This window comes from Pseudophryne corroboree, chromosome 1, assembly GCF_028390025.1.
Source record: "Pseudophryne corroboree isolate aPseCor3 chromosome 1, aPseCor3.hap2, whole genome shotgun sequence".
Taxonomy (NCBI): domain Eukaryota; kingdom Metazoa; phylum Chordata; class Amphibia; order Anura; family Myobatrachidae; genus Pseudophryne; species Pseudophryne corroboree.
In genome coordinates this window covers 506,573,691-506,599,858 of record NC_086444.1, presented here as the reverse complement: position 1 = coordinate 506,599,858, position 26,168 = coordinate 506,573,691, and the positions used below count along the sequence as shown (strand labels likewise).

At 47.5% G+C, this 26,168-nt stretch overlaps 1 long non-coding RNA gene across 1 annotated transcript in view; it reads right to left on the bottom strand.

Annotated features, from left to right (window-relative positions):
- The window catches only part of LOC134896075 (uncharacterized), a 215,556-nt gene extending 205,786 nt beyond the window's left edge, over window positions 1-9,770 (bottom strand). Inside the window, exon 1 of the long non-coding RNA XR_010171975.1 lies at window positions 9,715-9,770. This is a non-coding gene — a long non-coding RNA (uncharacterized LOC134896075). The remainder of the gene's footprint in view (window positions 1-9,714) is intronic.
- Window positions 9,771-26,168: the final 16,398 nt, after the last annotated feature.

Below are 26,168 nucleotides of genomic sequence, written 5' to 3'. Positions count from 1 at the left end.
ACCTCTCCAGGACCACTTTAAGCCCTGGATATACTGTGTGTATGTGTATATAATTATATATATATATATATATAAGTTCCAACACCTCTCCAGGACCACTTTAAGCCCTGGATATACTGTGTGTATGTGTGTGTGTGTGTGTGTGTATATATATATATATATATACTTATGTACTTTGTATATATCTATGTATCTCTCTATATATATATATGTGTCACAACTGAGGGCCTGAGCTGACGGGAGGCAGCCTCAGTTGTAGGGGCTGAGATGTACCGGAACCTGGGAGGTTGTATCAGACCCCTGGACATGTAAGTAACATGAATAATAACTGCCCGAAGGCGTGACCACGACAACTTAGATAAAAGTCAATGATGTTTATTATGACAACTCCGCATCACAGCAGCAATAAAAGAAAACGTAAAAGTCAGCAAAGAATAAATACAGTTCCTGAGTACTACAGCATGGCAGGAGCCACAGGGCACTGGTAGTGTGAGATAGTTCTTATGATCTTCTAGATGGAAAGTCCTTACCAGGCCCGGCTGTAGCAATGGAGATAACCCAGGATTGTACCAGCTGGTGTTCCAGGAAGAGCTGGGTTGCTGAAGGTAAAACAGCTGCTGTGGATACTGGCTGGAACCAGACTGTTGTTAGCACGGAGTGGATACTGGCTGGAACCAGTTAAATAATAAATGAACTTTGGGAGCGATGAAATGTGAACTGAAATGTAGAACTTGAGAGCGGAGAAATAATAATTCCGGTGGAGAGTGGTAAAGTGTAGAAAGGACACCGGCCCTTTAAGGGAAGCTGTACTCTGCTGGAAGCTGAGGCTGGAAGCAGGTAGTGTTGTAGCTGGAAACAGATGAATCCACAATGGATTGGAGAGTCAGGCTACACCGCAGGTGGAATGCTGGTGCGGGTCTCTATGGTGGAAGTCTTGAGACAGGAGCTGGAACCTGGAAGACAATCATAGAAGAGAGACAAACAGGAACTAGGTTTGACAACCAAAGCACTGACGTCTTCCTTGCTCAGGTACAGCTTACTTATACCTGCAGCAAGGAAGGGGTTGGCTAGGCAATTATGCAAATCAACAACACAGACAGCAGATTGGTGGAAATGATCAGATGACAGAATCCAAGATGGCTGCGCCCATGCAGACACTTGGAGGGAAGTTTGGTTTGTAATCCATGTGGTCTGGGAAACAGTAATGGCGGCGCCGGCCACCGGAGACAGGAGACGCCAGGCTGATAGATGCACATTTAACCACGCGGGCACAGCGGAGGCCGCGGCTGATGAAAAGACCACTCTGCATGTGGAAACTCAGGAACAGCGGAATCCGGTCCTGGAACGCTGAGCCCGCCTTAGGAGGCATCTGAAGGGTAAGTAATGGCGTCCAGATACCCGGATCGTGACAGCACCCCCCCCTTTAGGAGTGGCCCCAGGACACTTCTTAGGCTTTAAAGGAAACTTTGCGTGGAAATTTCGGACCAAGGCAGGAGCATGGACGTCAGAGGCATTGGTCCAAGAGCGTTCTTCAGGACCATAGCCCTTCCAGTCAATGAGATACTGAAGTTGACCGTAACGGTGACGTGAGTCCAGGATCTTGGCCACTTCATACTCAACGCCTCGTTGAGTTTGGACTTTCGGAGTTGGTGGAAGTGAGGAATGAAACCGATTCAAGATTAGCGGTTTCAACAGGGAAACATGGAATGTCCTGGGTATTTTTAAGAAGGGAGGTAACTGGAGTCTGTAAGCAACAGGATTGATGACTTGATCAATTTTAAAAGGACCGATGTAGCGAGGTGCAAACTTCATACTGGGAACTCTTAACCTCAAATTCTTCGTGGATAACCATACCCGATCACCCACCTTGAGAGCAGGAACTGCTCGACGCTTCTTATCCGCAAACTTCTTGTACCTGAACGATGCCTTGAGCAGAGCTGATCGTACGCTCTTCCAGATATTGGCAAACTGATGCAAGGTGATATCCACTGCGGGAACAGAAGTTGCTGGAAGCGGTTGGAACTCAGGGACTTTAGGGTGGAATCCAAAGTTGGTGAAGAATGGTGTTGAGGAAGATGAAGAATGATACTGGTTGTTATGACAGAACTCGGCCCAGGGAAGTAATTGAACCCAGTCATCTTGAGAGGAGGACACATAGATGCGGAGGAAGGCCTCCAAGTCCTGATTCACCCTCTCAGTTTGACCATTGGTCTGAGGATGGTAAGCCGTGGAAAACTTTAACTTGACTTGGAGGACTTGACATAAACTTCGCCAGAATTTGGCTGTGAATTGAACTCCTCGATCTGAGATAATTTCTTCTGGAAGACCGTGGAGTCGGAAGATCTCTTGTATGAATACTTGAGCCAACTTGGAAGCTGACGGAAGACCGGTGAGAGGAATGAAGTGTGCCATCTTGGTGAACCGGTCAACTACCACCCAGATGGTATTGAACTTGTTGCACATGGGCAAATCTGTAATAAAATCCATCGACAAATGGGTCCATGGTCGACGGGGAACAGATAGTGGAACCAGTTGCCCCGCAGGCGACTGGCGGGATACTTTATGTTGAGCACACTTTGGGCAAGATGCAATAAACTCCAAAACGTCCTTTTTCAGAGTTGGCCACCAATAGGACCTAGAGATAAACTCCAGGGTTTTTTGGATACCTGTATGTCCGGCAAAACGGGAAGCATGGGCCCAATGCATGAGCTTCTTCCTTAGTGTCGGCTTCACAAAACTTTTCCCTGATGGGGGCGTAGAGTCCATCCCTACCGTGGAGAATGCCAACGGATTTATAATAGGATGCTTGTCTGAAGACTCTGACTCATTTTCTTGCTCCCATGAGCGGGAAAGGGCATCGGCCTTGCGATTCTGAGAGCCCGGACAGAACTGGAGTTTAAAGTCGAACCTGGAAAAGAAAAGTGCCCATCTGGCCTGACGAGGGTTGAGACATTGTGCGCCTTTTAGATATAGAAGGTTCTTGTGGTCTGTAAGGATGGTGATTGAATGAGAAGCTCCCTCCAACAGATATCTCCACTCCTCTAGAGCGAGCTTGATGGCTAGCAACTCCTGGTCGCCAATGGCATAGTTGCGCTCCGCTGGGGAGAACTTCCGTGAGAAGAAACTGCAAGGATGTAAATGACCATCTTTAGCCCTCTGAGATAACACCGCTCCTACTCCAACGGAGGAGGCATCCACCTCTAAGATGAAAGGAGAGTCGATGTCAGGCTGTTTCAGGACAGGTGCAGAGATGAACCTCTGTTTTAAAAGATGAAAAGCTTGCATGGCTTCTTCAGACCACTTGGACGGGTTAGCACCCTTCTTGGTGAAAGCAGTAATAGGCGCCACAATGGTGGAAAAGTCTCGTATAAACTTTCGGTAATAATTGGCGAACCCTAAGAACCTCTGGACCCCTTTGAGGGTTAAGGGTACCGGCCAATTCTGGATTGCTTGTAGTTTCTCAGGATCCATCTCTAGTCCGGAACCGGACACAATGTACCCTAGAAACGGAATGGACTTGACTTCAAAGACGCATTTCTCTAATTTGCAGTAGAGATGATTGACACGGAGACGGGACAGAACCTCCTTTACCCAGAAACGATGTTCCTCTAAATCGTTGGCAAAAATGAGGATATCATCTAGATAGACCACGACATGACGGTATAGAATGTCTCTGAAGATCTCATTGACGAAATGCTGGAAGACAGCTGGAGCATTGCTCAATCCGAAGGGCATGACGAGGTACTCATAATGTCCGTCACGGGTGTTAAATGCGGTCTTCCACTCGTCACCCTCACGGATCCGGATGAGATTGTATGCACCTCTCAGGTCCAGCTTTGTAAAGATGGTAGCTCCGCTAACTCTGTCAAAGAGCTCAGTAATCAGGGGTAAAGGATAGCGGTTCTTGATGGTAATGTCGTTCAAACCTCTGTAGTCGATGCACGGCCGCAGACCACCATCTTTCTTCTTTACAAAAAAGAAGCCTGCGCCGGCTGGAGAAGAAGAAGGTCGAATGAACCCCTTTGCTAGGTTCTCTTTAATGTATTCCTCCATAGAATGTGTCTCGGGGAGAGACAACGGATAAGTTCGGCCTCGAGGTGGAACCTTCCCTGGAACGAGATCAATCGGGCAGTCCCATTCTCTATGAGGAGGAAGGATATCAGCAGAAGCTTTACTGAACACATCCGTGAAATCTTGATATGGAGGAGGTGGAACATCAGACGACCTGGGGGAGGAAGAACAGACAGGCAACACTTTAAACAAACATGTCTTAGTACAGGAGGAACCCCATGCCAGGATTTGCGTAGTCGTCCAATCAATTGTAGGATTGTGAAGACGGAGCCATGGAAGGCCCAGGACCACAGGATGTGTGGCTCTTGGAATCACTAAAAATGAAATAAGTTCGGAATGAAGAACTCCCACTCTCAGACGAACTGGTAGAGTCCTTAGAGAAATAACTGTATCAAAAATTTTACTGCCATCCACAGCAGTTAAGGAAAAGGACGAAGGAAGTCTCTCGGTGGGTAGGGACCACCGTTTAACATAGGCTTCAGTAATAAAGTTCCCAGCTGCTCCGGAATCCAGGAGGGCAATGACGTTCTGATAACGTTGAGCAACTTGAAGCGAGACTGGGAGGTTACAATCTTGAGGAGATGGAGAGGAGATCATTACTCCTAGCCGGCCCTCTCCTTGGCGAGCTAGGATTTGGAGTTTCCCGGACGTTTGGGACAGGCATTAATGGTGTGAGACGGAGCTGCACAATACAGACAGAGAAACTCGGAGAGACGTCTTCGGCGCTCAGCAGGAGTTAAACGGGAACGGACAATTTGCATGGGTTCATCTGTAGTTGGTGACAGTTGGCGAGGAGGAGGAGTAGAAGATTTTGGAGCAGATGATCTTCCACGCTCAGTTGCTCTCTCTCTGAAACGTAAGTCAACTTTCGTACAAAGTGAGATTAGCTCATCTAACTTGGAGGGTAAGTCTCTGGTAGCTAACTCATCTTTAATACGCTCGGATAAACCATGCCAGAATGCAGCATACAGGGCCTCGTCGTTCCATGCCAGTTCGGATGCCAGGATCTGGAACTGTATAAGATATTGTCCTACAGTACGTGATTCCTGGCGTAAACGGAGAATCTCAGACGAAGCTGAAGTTACCCTGCCTGGCTCGTCGAAGATGCGCCTGAATGTTGACACAAATGCAGTGTAAGAAGATAGCAGGGTGTCGGACCTCTCCCATAACGGTGATGCCCAATCAAGGGCTGAGCCACTGAGAAGAGAAATAATGTAGGCAATTTTTGTACGGTCACTGGGAAAATTGCCAGGTTGTAGCTCAAACTGAATCTCACACTGGTTGAGAAATCCCCTGCAGAATCTTGGAGATCCGTCAAATTTTGCTGGCGTTGGAAGATGAAGACGTGGAGCAGAAATGGGTAAGGTGGGTGGGGTTATAGCTGGAGTCACTGTGGTTGACGCACCAGACGCGCCTGATCCACGGAGAGTTGTCTGAATCCCATCCAGCCGAGTAGAGAGATCCTGGAGACAGCGGATGATGTGGCCCTGTGCAGCCTCCTGATGTTCTAGTCGGGCTGCCAGTTCTTGCATCGGCCTGGCCGCTTGATCCTGGTCTCCGGCTGGATTCATTAGGTCAGTGCTTACTGTCACAACTGAGGGCCTGAGCTGACGGGAGGCAGCCTCAGTTGTAGGGGCTGAGATGTACCGGAACCTGGGAGGTTGTATCAGACCCCTGGACATGTAAGTAACATGAATAATAACTGCCCGAAGGCGTGACCACGACAACTTAGATAAAAGTCAATGATGTTTATTATGACAACTCCGCATCACAGCAGCAATAAAAGAAAACGTAAAAGTCAGCAAAGAATAAATACAGTTCCTGAGTACTACAGCATGGCAGGAGCCACAGGGCACTGGTAGTGTGAGATAGTTCTTATGATCTTCTAGATGGAAAGTCCTTACCAGGCCCGGCTGTAGCAATGGAGATAACCCAGGATTGTACCAGCTGGTGTTCCAGGAAGAGCTGGGTTGCTGAAGGTAAAACAGCTGCTGTGGATACTGGCTGGAACCAGACTGTTGTTAGCACGGAGTGGATACTGGCTGGAACCAGTTAAATAATAAATGAACTTTGGGAGCGATGAAATGTGAACTGAAATGTAGAACTTGAGAGCGGAGAAATAATAATTCCGGTGGAGAGTGGTAAAGTGTAGAAAGGACACCGGCCCTTTAAGGGAAGCTGTACTCTGCTGGAAGCTGAGGCTGGAAGCAGGTAGTGTTGTAGCTGGAAACAGATGAATCCACAATGGATTGGAGAGTCAGGCTACACCGCAGGTGGAATGCTGGTGCGGGTCTCTATGGTGGAAGTCTTGAGACAGGAGCTGGAACCTGGAAGACAATCATAGAAGAGAGACAAACAGGAACTAGGTTTGACAACCAAAGCACTGACGTCTTCCTTGCTCAGGTACAGCTTACTTATACCTGCAGCAAGGAAGGGGTTGGCTAGGCAATTATGCAAATCAACAACACAGACAGCAGATTGGTGGAAATGATCAGATGACAGAATCCAAGATGGCTGCGCCCATGCAGACACTTGGAGGGAAGTTTGGTTTGTAATCCATGTGGTCTGGGAAACAGTAATGGCGGCGCCGGCCACCGGAGACAGGAGACGCCAGGCTGATAGATGCACATTTAACCACGCGGGCACAGCGGAGGCCGCGGCTGATGAAAAGACCACTCTGCATGTGGAAACTCAGGAACAGCGGAATCCGGTCCTGGAACGCTGAGCCCGCCTTAGGAGGCATCTGAAGGGTAAGTAATGGCGTCCAGATACCCGGATCGTGACAATATGTATATACACTGCTCAAAAAAATAAAGGGAACACTTAAACAACACAATGTAACTCCAAGTCAATCACACTTCTGTGAAATCAAACTGTCCACTTAGGAAGCAACACTAATTGACAATCAATTTCACATGCTGTTGTGCAAATGTAATAGACAACAGGTGGGAATTATAGGCAATTAGCAAGACACCCCCAATAAAGGAGTTGTTCTGCAGGTGGTGACCACAGACCACTTCTCAGCTCCTATGCTTTCTGGCTGATGTTTTGGTCACTTTTGAAAGCTGGCAGTGCTTTCATTCTAGTGATAGCATGAGACGGAGTCTACAACCCACACAAGTGGCTCAGGTAGTGCAGCTCATCCAGGATGGCACATCAATGCGAGCTGTGGCAAGAAGGTTTGCTGTGTCTGTCAGCGTAGTGGCCAGAGCATGGAGGCACTACCAGGAGACAGGCCAGTACATCAGGAGACGTGGAGGAGGCCGTAGGAGGGCAACAACCCAGCGGCAGGACCGCTACCTCCGCCTTTGTGCAAGGAGGAACAGGAGGAGCACTGCCAGAGCCCTGCAAAATGACTTCCAGCAAGCCACAAATGTGCATGTCTACTCAAACGATCAGAAACAGACTCCATGAGGGTGGTATGAGGGCCCGACGTCCACTGGTGGGGGTTGTGCTTACAGCCCAACACCGTGCAGGACGTTTGGCATTTGCCAGAGAACACCAAGATTGGCAAATTCGCCACTGGCGCCCTATGCTCTTCACAGATGAAAGCAGGTTCTCACTGAGCACATGTGACAGACGTGACAGAGTCTGGAGACGCCAAGGAGAACGTTCTGCTGCCTGCAACATCCTCCAGCATGACTGGTTTGGCAGTGGGTCAGTAATGGTGTGTAGTGGCATTTCTTTGGGGGGCCCCACAGCCCTCCATGTGCTCGCCAGAGGTAGCCTGACTGCCATTAGGTACCGAGATGAGATCCTCAGACCACTTGTGAGACCATATGCTGGTGCGGTTGGCCCTGGGTTCCTCCTAATGCAAGACAATGCTAGACCTCATGTGGCTGGAGTGTGTCAGCATTTCCTGCAAGACGAAGGCATTGATGCTATGGACTGGCCCGCCCGTTTCCCAGACCTGAATCCAATTGAGCACATCTGGGACATCATGTCTCGCTCCATCCACCAACGCCACTTTGCACCATAGACTGTCCAGGAGTTGGCGGATGCTTTAGTCCAGGTCTGGGAGGAGATCCCTCAGGAGACCATCCGCCACCTCATCAGGAGCATGCCCAGGCATTGTAGGGAGGTCATACAGGCACGTGGAGGCCACACACACAACTGAGCCTAATTTTGACTTGTTTTAAGGACATTACATCAAAGTTGGATCAGCCTGTAGTGTGTTTTTCCACTTTAATTTTGAGTGTGACTCCAAATCCAGACTTCCATGGTTAATAAATTTGATTTCCATTGATAATTTTTGTGTGATTTTGTTGTCAGCACATTCAACTATGTAAAGAACAAAGTATTTAATAAGAATATTTCATTCATTCAGATCTAGGATGTGTTATTTTAGTGTTCCCTTTATTTTTTTGAGCAGTGTATATACTTCATATGCCAACAAAAAATGCTCCTGTCTACTTTAATGAAAACAAGCTGTTTGACATTCTCCTATTTTGCACAAGGTGGCAGCATAATATTAGTCAGCATGTTGCTTTTAAAAAGAGGTAGGAAACCAGAGATGAACTTTTTTTTTTTTTTAAAGTTCACCTTGTTTTTAGTTTGTTTCCCTAAGTACCTATGTTTAAATGGTAATGTACATTACACTACTGACACTTACATATTCCAACTTTAGTATGCGTTAAACAGGGCCGGCCCGAGTATAATTTTTTGGTAAGCGAATATAGATTTTGGCGCCCCTTGATGGAATAAACTTTATAAAGGGACAGCAAAAATGGTGTGTGGTCTCACTGTGAAGGGACGTGGCCACACAATAGCACCCGCAATTCAAATGTCAACATCTTGCAGATTTGACCAAATACAGTCTGATCTTCACTATTAGGCCATAGAGAGTGAGGACCAAAGTACAGGTCTGATAATTTGATGACTGGGCCTAATAGAGATAATAAGCCATGGAATGATAAACATACCACTGACATAACAAAAAATACTACGAGTGCAACTGTTTACTTTCTTCACAAAACAAAGGTTGCAGACGCTGATATTAAAAACACAATGCCAACATAAGCACAAACTGAATATACATATACTGTAAAAGAATAATGTCTCATAGCACAGTAGTTCTCTCCCCTCACCTCGTAGCACCTCTCTCCCCTCACCTCACAGCAGAGTACCTCTCTGCTCTCACCTCACAGCAGAGTAACTCTCTTCCCTCACCTCATAGAACCTCTCTCCCCTCACCTCACAGCAGAGTAACTCTCTTCCCTCACCTCGTAGCTCCTCTCTTACCTCACAGCAGAGTAACTCTCTTCCCTCACCTCGTAGAACCTCTCTCACCTCACAGCAGAGTAACTCTCTTCCCTCACCTCGTAGCTCCTCTCTCCCCTCACCTCACAGCAGAGTAACTCTCTTCCCTCACCTCGTAGAACCTCTCTCACCTCACAGCAGAGTAACTCTCTTCCCTCAGCTCGTAGCACCACTCTCACCTCACAGCAGAGTAACTCTCTTCCCTTACCTCGTAGCACCTCTCTTCCCTCACCTCACAGCAGAGTAGCTCTCTTCCCTCACCTCATTGCACCTCTCCACTCATAGCACAGCACCTCTCTTCCCTCACCTTGTAGCACCTCTCTCCACTCACCTCACAGCACAGAACCTCTCTCGCCAGACCTCGTAGAACTACTCTCCACTCACCTCACAGCACAGTAGCTCTCTTCTCTCACCTCGTAGCACATCACTCACCTCACAGCAGAGTAGCTCTCTTCCCTCACCTCGTAGCTCCTCTCTCCCCTCACAGCACAGTAGCTCTCTTCCCTCACCTTGTAGCACCTCTCTCCACTCACCTCACAGCACAGAACCTCTCTCGCCAGACCTCGTGGAACTACTCTCCACTCACCTCACAGCACAGTAACTCTCTTCTCTCACCTCGTAGCACATCACTCCCCTCACAGCACAGTAGCTCTCTTCCCGCACCTCGTAGCACCTGGAGGCATGAGCAGCAGGAGACAGCTTCATCTACTTGGCGCTCTACATGGCTGCATACACGGCGTAATGTGCACAGTGTCATTATAAAGCATATACTCAGGCTGGGGTCGCACATCATGTGTAGCTGGTGGCCTCAGCGCATACCCTGCTAGACTAAGACCAGTCATAATCAATATCTAAATATAGTCTATATTGTAAATAATACAATATTACAGGTTAATCTTATGAAAACAATCTGTTTATTAAGACGTGTAACTAATATACATAGAAGCTAGATAACAGTTGATATGCCTTAGCATTTCACTCAGCTTTTCTATATGGGCGTAATTAATCACAAATTCATATATTCAATGTTAAGTGCTCACACATCTATAACTGGCTGTACTCCTTCATAGCAAAACCAAGAGTTATCTATAATTCTGTGCGCAGGCTCCGGGCAGCGTATATGTAAAAAGGCACTACTCCATACCTCCCAACTGTCCCAATTTCCGCGTGACAGTCCCTTTTTTGGGGGCTGTCCCACCCGCGGGCCGCAGTGTCCTGCGGCGAGGAGGGGCAATTTGGAGACTCCTGTTACTCACTGCTCTGCTTAGCTTAGCAGAGCAGCGGTGTATAGACGCTGTGCGCATGTGCACACCATCTATTCAATGGAGATGGAGGAAGAGGGGGCATGCCAGCAGCTCACAGAGCACTAGTCATGCCCCCTTCAGTGACGGCAAACGGGAGCGTGACTCGCAATTGCAGCACTGCTGTGAGGCCTCGCCCCTTTCAAATAGGCCACACCCCTTTTCCGGGTGTGCGCGAGTCCCGTTTCTAATTGTTAAAATGTTGGGAGGTATGCTACTCTCACCCCACATCAACATTGTTAGAGAGAGACTGTAGCCCTAGCCTGACCCGTGCCTAAGGAGCTGCCTACTACCCCTACTTACTGACCTAGTTAAACACCATTAAGCATGGAGTAATCTGGTCTCTGCATGTCCTATTAAAGGGCCTGATTCAGACCTGATCGCTGATGTGTGTTTTTGCACAGCGGGTAATCAGGTCATAACTGCGCATGCACCGCAATGTGCACGTGTGACGGACAATAACAACGGGCATTGCTGGTCAGCGATGGGATGGTGCGAAAATTTCATTCACACGGGCGTTCACAAGGTGATTGACAGGAAGAGGCCGTTTGTAGGTGGTAACTGACCGTTTATTGGGAGTGTCTGGAAAAACGAAGGCGTTCCCAAGCGTTTTCAGGGAGGGTGTGTGACGTCAAAGCCGGCCATGATCAGCCTGTTCTCATCGCACTATAGGAGTTAGTCCTGGGCTGCGCACAGACTGCACACAGTGAGTGAGCTACGAACGAATATGCAGCTGCATGCATGCGATCACACACTTGCACAGGCGAATTTCCATTCCACCTTGGGCGGCGACTATAAGAATACAGGTCTGCAACATTAGCAGCACAGCGATCAGGTCTGAATCACCCTCAAAGTACATTATTACAGAGGACAGTGAATGGGAGAATGCACCGCATATTAAGCCTCGTTTCAACTATCCATAGTGCATTAATGGAGATTTAGCACCATCTAGTGGTGGCTGACAGGAAGAGAGACATTGTGTTCACAAGAGGCAGAAATCACAGGATTCTGACATGCAGGAAAGCAACAGCGTTTAGTTGCCATAAGTGGTATAGTGGATTTCTTAACCTCATTTGCCAACAGAAATTTGTCAGCTATTTGTTCCACCCACTGGGATACAAGGGAAAGACACTTCCACAGATTTCTCCTTATCGTGACTATGTTGGATAATATCCAGGATTATTGAGTTTGATGCTTTACATTGTGCCACTGTGCCCAGGGATTGTTAAATCTTCACAGGGGTGACCCCATCCGGAATGTTCCATTTACAGCCAGAAAGTTATTCTGATATATATGCATATATACACACACAATCTTAACAGTCCGGGACATTAACCCTGTGCATTAGTATCCAAGCAAAGTACAGTACAGGTTAACTGAGTGCATCGCTAGATAGCGGGTGAAGGTACCTATCACCAACAGTACTTAGCCGTGTAACGAAGGTGTATTTGTTGAATATTTAAATGTGTTGTCTGTGTCAGTAAATGTTACCCTGATACTATATGAAGATTCATATGATGCTAGTATCTGAGATAGTGCTGAATCAAGATTGTCCCACACCTTGAAATGTCTATGTGTGTGTAATACCAAATTGTGTGTTTTGTTACTGAGCAAGTTATTCATTGCCACCTGCTCTCTGCCACAACACCATTGCCATTTTAGATGGTAATAAACATTGTGAATTGTGAGAGTGCCTATTGCATCATCTTGGTCTAGCAGCCCTACTTTTCCCGCCGATAACGAAACGGACAGACCAGACAACAAGTAACCCCTCAGACCACAGGTAACGAATAGACCTCTATTGAGTAAATTCATCCATTCCACCATTTCCCTGACCACCAGACCATGACTATTACATAAGCACTTGCTGTTGTTTTCAGTTTTCTTCCTGATTGGATTGCTGCACCTGGGGAGCTTCCTGCTGAGCTGCGGTAGCCTGCAGCAAGGCCTTAACAATGTTCTCTGTTATCTTTGGGTGTAGGGTTAAAGCAGAATATGGCTTTCCTAAGCATTTGCCGACAACACCACCACCATGTATTTCATTTTGCAGCACAATCTTTCTGTAACAAAACTGCTCCAACCCCTATTGTAGAAGAATCTAGCTCCAGGACAAAGGGTAAATCAGGGTTAGGTTGTCTCAGAATAGGTTCTGATGTGAAACACTGTTTCAGATGAGAAAATGCTTCCTGTTAAGTGCCATAATAGGAGCCACCACCGATGGGTGATTTCTGATAAACTGCATGTGGAAATTGCAGAATCCCGAGAAGTGTTGGATTACTTCCAGCCCAGTTGGTTAAGGCCAATTAGCAATGGCAGAGAGCTTCTCCATGTCCATACGTAGAATGGACCCCGAAACACCATTTAACCCAGAAATGCCATTTCCTCCTGCTCGAATGAGCATTTTCCATTTTACAATACAGTTGATTTTTTCAAAAGCAGGGTAAAACTGTGCATACATGCTCATGGTGACTTGCAGTATCTTTGGAAAATATCAAGATATCGTCCAGATAGACAACAACATATTTCTACAGAAGATCTCTAAAGATGTACCTATGGAAGACAGCTTGCAAATTACATAAACTGAATGGCATAACCAGGGACTCATAATGCCAATCATGCGTGTTAAACCATCTTTCACTCGTCACCGCCTCTGATCCTAATTAAATTATAGACTCTGTGAAGGTCTAGTTTGGTGAAAACCTTTACCCCTTTTATCCAATCAAAAAGTTCTGAAATGGGGATGGTGTTCAGACTCCAGTAATCAATACAGAATCAAAGACTCCTGTCCTCCTTTTTAAATAATATGAGTTTGGCACCAGCTAGAAGCTTAGAAACCTGGATGAAACCCCATTCCATATTCTCATTACTATACTTGAACACTGAGTCTAATGTATTGACAGAGCGAGGGAAGACTCTTCCTTGGTGGAAGCTTTTTTCTAGGTAACAGGTAAATGGGGCAGTCCCATTCCTGATGAGCAGGTAGTGTTTCAGTGGCCTATTTACTGAACACATCTCTAAAGGATGATATGGAGCTAGTAGAGAGTCATTTTGAGAGATGGTTGAACTTTGCAGATTGTCAGCAAGTATCTCTGATGGCACAGACTCAGTTGAAAATATTTGGGGTTTACTCCAGTCTAATATGGGAGCGGGTATACGTCGTTTTGGAAAAACCAGGATAATCTGACTCTATGCTGATGGGAGTACATAGAAAGAGACTAAAACTCTCTAAAGTTCTGGAGCGAATTGTAGGTGTAGGAATTTTATTCCCGTTCACACTGATGATAAGAGTAGAGTTATCAAAAGCACACAAGTCATTCCAAACTGCTGAACTTTCCTGTCTGATCAAATTGACATTGGCGCTAGAATCTAGAAAGGCCTTTTGCAGTTCGGAAGATTCTCCAGCAACAAGGACACGTCAATAGCAAACTGAGATAATGTATTTTCTTTTGGGGTGTGTTGAAATGTACCTAATCTGACCACTCCTCAATCAGTTAGGTCCTCTCATTTCCTGGACGCTTGGGACAACCAGTGAGATGGTGACCTAGATCGCAACAATATTAGCACAGCTTATTTTTAAATCTCCTTTACCTCTCTTCAGAAGGAAGATGTGATTTTCCAACCTGCATGGGTTGTTTGGGACATGCAACAGCAGAAGAGAAATGAGGAGCACTTGTAAAACTAAAGCATTGTGACTATTCCCTCTCCTATGCTCTCTCTTGCGGAGGAACACCCAGGTACACAAGGATATCAGGTTGTCCAGGGATGTCAGTAGTTCTCTGGATGCCAGTTCATCCTTGATTCCCTCAGACAGTCCTTGCATAAATGCTGCAACCAGGGCTTTGTTGTTTCACCCAAGCACAGAGGCAAGGGTTCTGAACTGCACTGCAAAATGTCCCATGGACTGGGTGCCTTGTTTCAGATGCTGGACACCTCATGCCGTGGTGAGTACCCATCCGAGTTCATCAAACTTTTCTGAAAGCTTCCAGGAAATTGGTGCAGGTATTGACTAAAGGAAATTTCCTCTCCCACAATGGGAAAGCCCATGTCTGTTCAGACATCAGGGAAATTACATTTCTCTTACGTCCTAGAGGATGCTGGGGTCCACATTAGTACCATGGGGTATAGACGGGTCCACTAGGAACCATGGGCACTTTAAGAGTTTAACAGTGTGGGCTGGCTCCTCCCTCTATGCCCCTTCTACCAGACTCCGTTTAGAAAATGTGCCCGGTGGAGCCGGTCACAGCTAGGGGAGCTCCTAGGAGTGTTCTTAGTTTTTTTTATTTTAAAAGAGTTTTAGGTTACAGGGAGGCTGCTGGCAACAGCCTCCCAGCTTCGTGGGACTTAGGGGGGAGTAGGAACCAACTCTAGAAGTTAATGGTTCTCTATCTCCGCTGACAGGACACTGAGCTCCTGAGGGTGCTGATCGCAAGCCCACGAGGCGACCATTCACTCCCGCAGCATGGCCGCCACCCCCTAACAGAGCCAGAAGAAAGAAGAGTCGTGAGTACAGCGCCGGCAGCCCAATAAGCGGGTCGCTGGTGGGAATGGTGGCACAAGGGTGGGAGGTCAGCTCTGACAGGCTGCGATCCAATGCAGGCTCAGTAACACTTGGTATGTGTGCTTGAGGGGCGTCCTGAGCCAGCGCTGTTACCCTACACTGGTCAGATCAACTAACAGGGGCTAATCCCGCTGTTAGCAGCAACACCTCAGGCCAGTATAATATAACAAGTGCGGGAAGCTGCACGCAATTACAGGGGGCAGGGCTTTTCCTCAGAGCGGATCCAGCACTCACCAGCGCCATTTTCTCCCTGCAGATCAGAGGATCAGAACGCTGACAGGGAGCGCTGCCCTCTACATTACTCCAGCTATCCTCAGCGGTACCGGGGTGTTAAGTTAACCTCTTAAGGTTAGATAACCGGCGCTGGGCTTTTATCATAATAATTGCATGCAGTGGCGCTGTGTGGCTGGCTCCTTATACTCTGTGGCTCTCTGAAGGTACTTTGGGGGAAATTGTGTCTGACATTTTCCTGTGTGTGTGTGTGTGTGTGTGTGTGTGTGTGTGTGTGTGTGTATCTCACATTACCATGTCCAAGGACAATGTATCCTGTGCTGCAGAGTGTGTATCTTCTCCTGAAGAGTCTCTTCCATGCACTCAGGACTGCAATATGCTTTCTCAGTTTTCTGAATCTGAGCCAGCATGGGTGGATTCTTTAAGGGGAATGATATCCCAAATTTCAACAAAGATGTCACATAATGAGAAAGAGACGTAGTTTTTGATAAAATCTGTGGAGGGTTTGACATACTCAGTCCCCACTGTTTCGTCTAAGACCCCCCTACATACCCACAAAAATGTACACTTGTCCAGATAATGCAAGTCGATACTGATACCGACTCAGATACAGGAGACGGTGATGGGGATATGCAGGGGGGGGGGGGGGGAGGGGGATGCATCACTTGCTAAAGGGGTGCAACTAATGATTGAAGCCATTAGGGACGTTTTACATATAACTGAGAAGGTACCTGAGCAGGAAGAGGAATTTTATTTTACAGAAAGTAAGAAATCCTCGCTGACCTTCCCGGCTTCCAAGGAGTTAAACTCCTTATTTGAAAAATCCTGGGGAAAAATTCCAGATCCCAAAAAGGGTTCTCATTGCTTTCCCTTTCCCTGAAGAGGACAGGAAAAAGTGGGGGAAAACCCCCTATAGTAGATGCTTCTGTGTCTAGGTTGTCAAAAAAGGTGGTTTTACCTGTTCCTGGTTCAACCACTTTAAAAGAACTGTCTGACCGCAAGATTGAGACTATGCTCAAACACTATACACAGCTACTGGTGTAGCTTTAAGGCCCACCATTGCTTGTGCGTGGATTTATAAAGCCATAGTAAAGTGGTCAAGCACATTACTTGAGGACTTAGATACTATGGATAGGTGTGACATTGAATTATTTTTGCGTCACATACAGGATTCTGCTGGTTTCATGGTGGAGGCCATGAAGAACATTGGCATGCTGAATGCGAGGGCTACTTCCATGGCGGTCTCGGCATGCAGAGGACTCTGGCTACGCCAATGGACTGCAGACGCAGAATCCAAGAAAAATGTGGAGAACCTACCCTTCACAGGTCAGGCTCTGTTTGGGGACGCATTGGATGCGTGGATTTCCGCGACAACTGCAGGTAAGTCAACCTTTCTTCCCTCAGCAGCACCACCGGCTAGGAAATCCTATCCTACATCTACACTGCAGTCCTTTCGGACCGCAAAAGTTAAAAAATCCAAAGCCCCCTCCACCTTCTTTAGAGGAGGTCGGGAAAATCCAGAAAACATGCATCAACAGAATCTCAGGAACAGAAACCAGGTTCTGCTTCCTCAAAATCTTCTGCATGAGGGTGGACCTCCCAGCCTGGAGATCAGGCAGGTGGGAGCGAGACTAAAAGATTTCAGTCACATCTGGGCGTCATCATGCCTTGACCCCTGGGTAACAGATATTGTTGTCCAGGGGTACAGACTGGAGTTTCAAGTACTCCCACCTCACAGATTCTTCATCAAATCAGGCTTACCAGCTACGCTGATAGAAAGTGCTATCCTACAGGATGCCATTCAAAAATTGGTTCAAGCAAATGTCATTGTTCCAGTTCCACCTCACCTACAACACAATGGTTATTACTCAAACCTGTTTGTGGTACTGAAACCGGATGGTTCGGTAAGGCCAATATTAAACCTCAGGTCATTGAACCCCTACTTGGGGGAGTTCAAATTCAAGATGGAGTCTCTGAGAGCGGTGATCTCAGGTCTGGAGGAGGGGGAATTCCTGGTATCCCTGGATATCAAGGATGCATACCTTCACGTTCCGATCTGGCCACCTCACCAGGCTTACCTCAGATTTGCGCTGCTGGACTGTCACTATCAGTTCCAGGCACTGCCATTTGGTCTCTCCATGGCACCAAGGGTGATCACCAAGGTCATGGCAGAGATGATGCTATTCCTCCGCAAGCAGGGAGTGAACATTATTCCATACCTGGATCTGCTGATAAAAGCATCTTCCAGGGAGAGGTTGTTGCAGAGTATTGCTCTTTCAACTCGACTACTCCAGGATCATGGGTGGATCCTCAACCTTCCAAAGTCACATTTGGAGCCGACAAGGAGACTGCCCTTCCTGGGGATGATACTCAACACGGAGGTGCAGAGGGTGTTTCTACCGGTGGAGAAAGCGTTGGTGATCCAATCGATGGTACGGGACGTCCTGAAGCCAGCCCGGATATCGGTTCATCAGTGCATTCGCCTTCTGGGGAAGATGGTAGCCTCCTACAAGGCTCTACAGTATGGAAGATTCCATGTGAGGTCCTTCCAACAGGATCTCCTAGACAAATGGTCAGGTTCGCATCTTCACATGCATCAGCGGATACGCCTGTCACCGAAAGCCAGAATTTCACTCCTCTGGTGGCTACAAACTTTTCACCTACTCGAGGGCCGTAGGTTCGGGATTCATGACTGGATCCTTCTAACCATGGATGCAAGTCTCAGAGGTTGGGGAGCAGTCACCCAAGGGGAAAATTTCCAAGGAAAGTGGTCAAGTCTGGAATACACCCTTCCGATAAACGTTCTGGAACTAAGGGCCATATACAACGGCCTTCTTCAAGCGGCACATCTTCTTCAAGATCAAGCCATTCAGGTTCAGTCGGACAATGTAACGGCAGTGTCCTACATAAACCGACAAGGCGGAACGAAGAGCAGAGCGGCAATGTCAGAGGTAACAAGAATCCTCCTCTGGGCAGAAAAGCATGCGGTGGCGCTGTCAGCAATCTTCGTTCCGGGAGTGGACAACTGGGAAGCGGACTTCTTCAGCAGACACAATCTCCATCCAGGAGAATGGGACCTACACCCGGAGGTGTTTGCAGAGGTGACAAGCCAATGGGGTTTTCCTCAGATAGACACGATGGCCTTTCGTCTCAACAAGAAGCTTTGGAGGTACTGTTCCAGGTCACAAGACCTACAGGCGGTGGCGGTGGACACCCTGGTAACTTTGTGGGTGTTCCAATCGGTATATGTGTTCCCTCCACTTCCGCTCATCCTAAGGATTCTCAAGCTCATAAAAAGATCAAGAGTTCAGGCGATCCTCATTGTTTCGGAAGGCCACGAATGGCTTGGTAAGCAGATCTTCTGGAATTACTGCTGGAGGATCCGAGGCCTCTTCCTCTTCGCGAGGACCTTCTTCAACAGGGGCCATTCACTTATCAAGACTTACCGCGTCTACGTTTGACGGCATGGAGGTTGAACGCCAGATCTTAGCTGAGAAGGGTATTCCGAAAAGGGTAATTCCTACTCTAATACAGGCTAGGAAGGGAGTTACGTCCAAACATTACCATCGGATTTGGAAACAGTATGTGTCTTGGTGTGAAGCCATGAAGTTTCCAACGGTGGAGTTTCAACTGGGAGGGTTTCTCCTCTTTCTGCAAGCAGGTGCAGATGTGGGCCTACGCTTGAGCTCCATAAAGGTCCAGATTTTGGCCTTGTCTGTTTTCTTCCAGAAACAATTGGCTTCCCTCCTTGAGGTTCAAACATTCTTGAAAGGGGTTCTGCACATCCAACCATCCTTTGTGCCTCCTACGGCACCTTAATGTGGTACTGCAGTTCTTGCAATCGGGTTGGTTCAAACCTTTGCAGGAGGTGGACGTAAAGTTTCTTACTTGGAAGGCGGTCACACTGTTAGCATTGGCATCTGCTAGTCGTGTGTCAGAATTGGGGGCAAGAGCCCTTACTTGATTTTTCATGAAGATAGAGCTGAGCTCAGAACGCGTCAGCAATTTCTTCCAAAGGTTGTGTAGCCTTTCATATCAATCAACCTATTGTGGTGCCAGTGGCTACTGACTCCTAAATTACCTCAAAGTCCTTGGATGTTGTGAGGGCTTTGAAAATATATGTGAAGAGAACTTCTCGTCACAGGAAGTCGGACGCTCTGTTTGTCCTTTATGATCCCAACAAGGGGTTGGATGTCCTGCTTCTAAGCAGACAATTTCTCGCTGGATCAGGTTCACTATCCAGCATGCTTATTCTACGGCAGGCTTGCCGTGTCCAAAATCTGTTAAGGCTCACTCTACTCGTAAAGTGGATTCTTCCTGGGCGGCTGGCCGGGGTGTCTCGGCTTTGCCGAGCAGCTACTTGGTCAGGGTCGAACACATTTGCTAAGTTCTACAAGTTCGATACTTTGGCCTCTGAGGACCTGAAGTCTGGTCAATCTGTTCTGCAGGAACCTCAGCACTCTCCCTCCCGTACTGGGAGCTTTGGTACATCCCCATGGTACTAATGTGGACCCCAGCATCCTCTAGGACGTAAGAGAAAATAGGATTTTAATTACCTGCCGGTAAATCCTTTTCTCATAGTCCGTAGAGGATGCTGGGCGCCCGCCCAGTGCTTTGTATTCCTGCATTGTTACTTGGTTCAGTTTATTGGTTCAGCTGTTGCTGATTCGTTCCAAATTGGTTAGCTTGGCTTTCCTTTTTGTTATGTGTGAGCTGGTGTGAATCTCACCACTATCTGTGTATTTCCTTCTCTTGATGTATGTCTGTCTCCTCGGGCACAGTCTCTAGACTGAGTCTGGTAGGAGGGCATAGAGGGAGGAGCCAGCCCACACTGTTAAACTCTTGGCTCCTAGTGAACCTGTCTATACCCCATGGTACTAATGTGGACCCCAGCATCCTCTACGAAGTACAAGAAAAGGATTTACCAGTAGGTAATTAAAATCCTATTATTGCACCTTTCTCCTGCAGGGTCCACAGGGTATCACAGGATACATTGGGGTATGGTGGGGCGACAGCATATTTGCACCAAATAGTCAAAGCTTTTCGGCCTCCCAGCATGCCAAAGGCCCGTCCATATATCCCACCTCCTGGCTCAGGCAAATCAGTTTTTTGTTTGGTGCGGCAGGAGGCGGACCATGGTCAGAGGACTGCTGTTTTTAGTAGCCATAAGCTTTCTTATTGTATTTTTATAGTCTCACAATTTTTTTCGAGTGATCTTTCTAAAAAGCGTCTTATACGTACCTTAGAAAAAGTTGCTCCAGCAACTCCCCGCCGGGTCACGACAACGCTTAGCTATGAGTACAGTGCTATTTCGGCGGGCGTCTATGTCAGATATACTAGCAGGTCCAGCAGACGTTACCAGGCTGTGGCCGGAGCATGGGGAGAAGGTAAGGCATCGGTTCCACTTAGAGGGGGGAACGCGGACACAGCAGCACTGTTTTAGGAGGAGACTACCAAACAGTCGCTGACACAGCTGCCACAGAGAGTGCACCAGCACTAGGCCTTCGGGATCATAGGCTCGGATCATAGGCTCCAGGGGTAGTATGAGGCTGCAATCCCAAGGTTTGATGTCAGCAGTGGGGAGTCAGACGCTCACCTGGTTGCCCCTCCCCCCGGTTCATGACCAGTTTCCTCTGAGTCTCCTGCCATGAACTGTTTTCCTGCTTCCGTCTGAGATGCTGTGTACTGAGGGGACCCAGTCACAGCATAGGCGGCTGTGTGACTGGTGTGTCAGTGTTCACTTTGGCGTTTGTGTTCATAATAGGTTCACGGAGCGATTGTGTACATTAGTAGCGTCTGGACCCACTCAGCGTTCACAAATGTATTGATTGGTCCTAGAAGCGGGGTGAGTCTCCCTGTATCCCACTCTACTGAACGGGTAATATAGCACTAAGGCTCTACCTTTGAGCATGAATAGTTAGATAAAGTACCTGATGCATATGAGTCTGATAATTATTACTGTGGTTTTCTCTTGCTGTGCAACAGAATATGTTTAAAACTCCTATGTAAGGTAATACAGTAATATGTTTCTCCTACATACTTGAAATGTATTTGTAGTTGATTATGTGCTCATATTGCTTATTATGCTAATGTATAACCTGTGACAGACTGCTAGTGTGATTGATGACTTTACTATAAAATATGTCAGTTTTCTGTGTATTCCGATCCTCAATGCTGGTGCAAAGCAGTGTAGGGTCAGATTGTATGTCGCTTTAACAAATTTTAAAGTGATTACAGTCACAAATTGTGTAATAACACTGTAAGGTGTGTGATTTATTTATCATGTCTAAGAGCAGCAAGGGTGAGGAAAATACACTTTCCACAGCAGCACCAACACTTATTTCATGTAGTCTTGCAGAGCTAGGTTAACCTATCAGGACTGGTTCAATGGGATTATGTGAAAAATGGTTTACTTGTCTCCAAAGCCTCTAAAGTAATCGAGGCAGGCACAGGTTCTGGTTGAACCTTCATGGGCTACTTTGCACAGACATTATCCAATGTAGCTGAGCAGATAATGCCAGCCCCTATACCAGCGATAGGTTATCCTATTAACCCTTACATGCAATTTTCATTCTGAGGCTATCCACCTAGGGAACGGCAGCATCTTAATAAAGGCAGGCTGAAATGCAGGTGGTAAGCATGCCTGAGCTAATTAGTGCTATGTAAGCCATTCTATCTTCAGAAGCAGCAGAGCCTATGTTAGAAACTAAGGCGGCTGTGTTTAAACGTCCCAAAACAGCTGATGTATGTTGGGTTACGCCCAGTAGAAGTTAGAATTCCAGGAAATGGAATTCCAATTATCCTCGTCCAGCTGGGGACTGTTTAAAAAAGAAGGGTCGCTCCCAAAGTAGATTCGCAGATCTTAGAATGGTGTGAAAATCTACATTATTTTTGTTTTAAAAATAAATAAATGATGTCACGGATAGGAGACTCGATGGTTTTCTAAAGACCATTATTTCTTTTATCTGGGACAGTCATTAGACCAGCCTTGGCTTTAGCTCAGATAGCGTAAGCAATAGCAGCCTGATCTGATGCATTGAAAGGGGATCTTTCAGAAGATGGCATCTAGAAAGCTAAAATTCCATAATGCATATCAAACAGGCAGCGATAAGTGGACCTGGATCTGGGTACAATTGCCTCTCAGACAGCAGCTGCAGCAGCAGCCCGCAGAACGAATTGGCTATGTACATGGTAAGCTGATTCAGAATCCAGGAGGGCTCTGGAGTCTTATCTTGTTACTGGAAATATTCTTTTGGTAAAGAATTAACAGTATTTGAAATCAGATCAAGCCTAGTTTCTCTGACGTCCTAGTGGATGCTGGGAACTCCGTAAGGACCATGGGGAATAGACGGGCTCCGCAGGAGACTGGGCACTCTAAAAGAAAGATTAGGTACTATCTGGTGTGCACTGGCTCCTCCCTCTATGCCCCTCCTCCAGACCTCAGTTAGATTTCTGTGCCCGGCCGAGCTGGATGCACACTAGGGGCTCTCCTGAGCTCCTAGAAAGAAAGTATATGTTAGGTTTTTTATTTTACAGTGAGACCTGCTGGCAACAGGCTCACTGCAACGAGGGACTAAGGGGAGAAGAAGCGAACCTACCTGCTTGCAGCTAGCTTGGGCTTCTTAGGCTACTGGACACCATTAGCTCCAGAGGGATCGACCGCAGGACCCGTCCTTGGTGTTCGTTCCCGGAGCCGCGCCGCCGTCCCCCTTACAGAGCCAGAAGCATGAAGATGGTCCGGAAAATCGGCGGCAGAAGACTTCAGTCTTCACCAAGGTAGCGCACAGCACTGCAGCTGTGCGCCATTGCTCCTCATACACACTTCACACTCCGGTCACTGAGGGTGCAGGGCGCTGGGGGGGGGCGCCCTGAGCAGCAATAAAAACACATTGGCTGGCAAAATAATCACAATATATAGCCCCAGAGGCTATATATGTGATAATTACCCCTGCCAGAATCCATAAAAAAGCGGGAGAAAAGTCAGCGAAAAAGGGGCGGAGCTATCTCCCTCGGCACACTGGCGCCTTTTTCTCTTCACAGTGTAGCTGGAAGACAGCTCCCCAGGCTCTCTCCTGTAGTTTTCAGGCTCAAAGGGTTAAGAAGAGAGGGGGGGGCACTAAATTTAGGCGCAATATTGTTTATACAAGCAGCTATTGGGGAAAATTCACTCAGTGATAGTGTTTATCCCTACATTATATAGCGCTCTGGTGTGTGCTGGCATACTCTCTCTCTGTCTCCCCAAAGGGCTGTGTGGGGTCCTGTCCTCAGTCAGAGCATTCCCTGTGTGTGTGCGGTGTGTCGGTACGGCTGTGTCGACATGTTTGATGAGGAGGCTTATGTGGAGACGGAGCAGATGCCGATAAATGGGATGTCGCCCCCTGTGGGCCGACACCAGAGTGGATGGATAGGTGGAAGGTATTAACCGACAGTGTCAACTCCTTACATAAAAGGCTGGATGACGTAACAGCTATGGGACAGCCGGCTTCTCAGCCCGCGCCTGCCCAGGCGTCTCAAAGGCCATCAGGGGCTCAAAAACGCCCGCTCCCTCAGATGGCAGACACAGATGTCGACACGGAGTCTGACTCCAGTGTCGACGAGGTTGAGACATATACACAATCCACTAGGAACATCCGTTACATGATCCCGGCAATAAAAAATGTGTTACACATTTCTGACATTAACCCAAGTACCACTAAAAAAGGGTTTTATGTTTGGGGAGAAAAAGCAGGCAGTGTTTTGTTCCCCCATCAAATGAGTGAATGAAGTGTGAAAAAGCGTGGGTTCCCCCGATAAGAAACTGGTAATTTCTAAAAAGTTACTGATGGCGTACCTTTTCCCGCCAGAGGATAAGTTACGCTGGGAGATATCCCCTAGGGTGGATAAGGCGCTCACACGTTTGTCAAAAAAGGTGGCACTGCCGTCTTAGGATACGGCCACTTTGAAGGTACCTGCTGATAAAAAGCAGGAGGCTGTCCTGAAGTCTGTATTTACACACTCAGGTACTAGACTGAGACCTGCAGATAGTGCTGCTGCAGCGTGGTCTGTAACCCTGTCAAACAGGGATACTATTTTGCGAACATAAGACGTCGTCTTATATATGAGGGATGCACAGAGGGATATTTTGCCGGCTGGCATCCAGAATTAATGCAATGTCCATTCTGTCAGGAGGGTATTAGAGACCCGACACTGGACAGGTGATGCTGACTTTAAAAGGCACATAGAGCCTTATAAGGGTGAGGAAATGTTTGGGGATGGTCTCTGGGACCTCGTATCCACAGCAACAGCTGGGAAGAAATTTTTTTTACCTCAGGTTTCCTCACAGCCTAAGAAAGCACTGTATTATCAGGTACAGTCCTTTCGGCTTCAGAAAAGCAAGCGGGTCAAAGGCGCTTCCTTTCTGCACAGAGACGAGGGAAGAGGGAAAAAGCTGCACCAGTCAGCCAGTTCCCAGAATCAAAATTCTTCCCCCGCTTCCTCTGAGTCCACCGCATGACGCGGGGGCTCCACAGGCATAGCCAGGTACGGTGGGGGGCCGCCTCAAAAATTTCAGCGATCAGTGGGCTCGCTCACAGGTGGATCCCTGGATCCTTCAAGTAGTATCTCAGGGGTACAGGCTGGAATTCGAGGCGTCTCCCCCCCGCCGTTTCCTCAAATCTGCCTTGCCGACAACTCCCTCAGGCAGGGAGGCTGTGCTAGAGGCAATTCACAAGCTGTATTCCCAGCAGGTGATAGTCAAGGTGCCCCTACTTCAACAAGGACGGGGTTACTATTCCACACTGTTTGTGGTACCGAAACCGGACGGTTCGGTGAGACCCATTTTAAATTTGAAGTCCTTGAACACATACATAAAAAAATTCAAGTTCAAGATGGAATCGCTCAGGGCGGTTATTGCAAGCCTGGAGGAGGGGGATTACATGGTATCCTTGGACATCAAGGATGCTTACCTACATGTCCCCATTTACCATCCTCACCAGGAGTACCTCAGATTTGTGGTACAGGATTGCCATTACCAATTCCAAACACTGCCGTTTGGACTGTCCACGGCACCGAGGGTCTTTACCAAGGTAATGGCAGAAATAATGATACTCCTTCGAAAAAACGGAGTTTTTAATTATCCCGTACTTGGACGTTCTCCTTATAAAGGCGAGGTCCATGGAGCAGTTGTTGGTCGGAGTAGCACTATCTCGGGAAGTGCTACAACAGCACGGATGGATTCTATACATTCCAAAGTCACAGCTGGTTCCTACCACACGCCTGCTGTTCCTGGGGATAGTTCTGGACACAGAACAGAAAAAAGTGTTTCTCCCGCAGGAGAAAGCCAAGGAGCTGTCATCTCTAGTCAGAGACCTCCTGAAACCAAAACAGGTATCGGTGCATCACTGCACACGAGTCCTGGGAAAAATGGTAGTTTCTTACGAAGCAAAATTCCTTTCGGCAGGTTCCATGCAAGAACCTTTCAGTGGGACCTCTTGGACAAGTGGTCGGAATCGCATCTTCAGATGCATCGGCTGATAACCCTGTCTCTAAGGGCCAGGGTATCTCTACTGTGGTGGCTGCAGAGTGCTCATCTTCAAGAGGGCCGCAGATTCGGCATACAGGACTGGGTCCTGGTAACCACGGATGCCAGCCTTCGAGGCTGGGGGGCAGTCACACAGGGAAAAAATTTCCAAGGACTTTGGTCAAGTCAGGAGTCGTCCCTACACATAAATATTCTGGAACTGAGGGCCATTTACAATGCCCTAAGTCTG